This window comes from Aplysia californica, unplaced genomic scaffold (genome assembly GCF_000002075.1).
Source record: "Aplysia californica isolate F4 #8 unplaced genomic scaffold, AplCal3.0 scaffold01128, whole genome shotgun sequence".
Lineage (NCBI taxonomy): Eukaryota > Metazoa > Mollusca > Gastropoda > Aplysiida > Aplysiidae > Aplysia > Aplysia californica.
Window position 1 is genome coordinate 162,102 of NW_004798398.1, and position 1,641 is coordinate 163,742.

The 1,641-nt window shown below is 43.9% G+C and overlaps 1 protein-coding gene across 1 annotated transcript in view; it reads right to left on the reverse strand.

Annotated features, from left to right (window-relative positions):
- LOC101846177 (putative anthocyanidin reductase) overlaps nt 1-1,641 on the reverse strand; it is a gene marked incomplete in the record, with an annotated part of 26,856 nt that overhangs the window by 3,012 nt on the left and 22,203 nt on the right.

Below are 1,641 nucleotides of genomic sequence, written 5' to 3' on the forward strand. Positions count from 1 at the left end.
GGGGGTCCATATACGGTTCGGAGTAGAACCAGAGAAATGTGTCAACAAATATCTGATTGAAGCCCCAGCTGACCAACACTGATCCACACACTATGGCACGTCGGTGCCTCAGAATTACAAACTTCTATCTGACATTTCTGGCAGTTTAGAGGTACCAAGACCATGACGTTAGAAACCAAATGTTCTGTCTGCTCTATCAACACCACAAGATTATTCGGAGCCGTTATTAAAATATTCAATAACTGAATTCGAAAAAGCTTGACGTGATGTGAAACTCAAAATCTTTGACGTCAAATTTCTCCGAGCTAGACACTGAGCAGATAGAACTTTGTAATTCTGAGGAAGCGACGTGTCTACGATGTGCCATGAAGCCCCTGGGTCCAGACCCTGCTATTGCCTTGCAGTGGACTTGGATCGGTCAGTGCCAGGTTTGGGCTGGCAGGTCAGTTCTTCCCTTTCAAGTATACTTGCAAAGCTCATCTAGCTTTACTTTCATAGTGAGAGCTCTGTGACACTTGCAACACAATAAGGTCATATTGTAAATACCAAAGAGGGAAACGAGATAGGGGCGATAGATGTTTGATAGGAAAGAAGGAGCAAACCACACAGTGTCATGCAAAACTCCTGCAATTAACCCACAAAGCTTATCGTCTTCTAAATTGGCTGGATTCTGAACGGGTAGGGTTTGAATGTTGCGATCTTTTCAACACTGGTAAAACAACCAAACACACAACAGCGCCTGTGGCGTAGGTGGCCTAGTGGTTAGGCTACCGGACTAGTAATCGTGAGGTTGCGGGGTCGGGGGTTCGAGCTGCGGACCCAACGTTGTGTCCTTGGGAAAGGCACTTTACACGAATTTTCCTCACTTCACCCAGGTGGAAATGGGTACCCAACCATAGACAGCGAAAGATCTTGTCAGTATGTTAGTGTTTCAGCGCCTACAAATGGCAGCTTGCACTGTACGCTTCCCAGGAAGTTGAGTTTGTTCCAGAATGCTCTCAGGTCTGCTGGGGTAATAGTATAGATTATGGAGCTCATAGAGTTTGTTGTTGAGTGGGGATTTGTGCTATACAAATGATATCTATTACCATCATCATCATCATGAAGCAGTACGTTGACTAACACTAATTCAGCACACAAACACAACACGGCTTTCTATTAAAACAAAAAAACCCAAAAAAAACAAGCCAAAAGGTGAATATGTGACAAGAAAAACTATAACTAGAGAAGGCTATAAATCGACCAACTGAAGACAAAAATGCGGTCTTCTGGTAACCGGAAACCACCATGACTATAGCAAGTTCTCAATGTCCTCCTCTCCTCTTTTATCACCTCGCACAAAACTCCGGGAGACCTCGGGGACCCCTAGCGGCAGACAATCGGAGCGACTCGGAAACACGAGGGGAATTAACTCCCCGCCTCACAAAGTTCTTTCAGGTTACACGCAACCAATCACAATTACAATAATTTTTTTAATGGCTTTTGAGTTTTAAAAGACGAACTTGAAGGAATATGTTTGTTTGTTTTAGTAAAACAAAGCATATCGACTCAGTATTGGTTATTAGCTGCTGGAGAAGAGTAAGAAGGACAGACAGACAGACAGACAGACAGACAGACAGACAGACAGACAGACAGACAGAC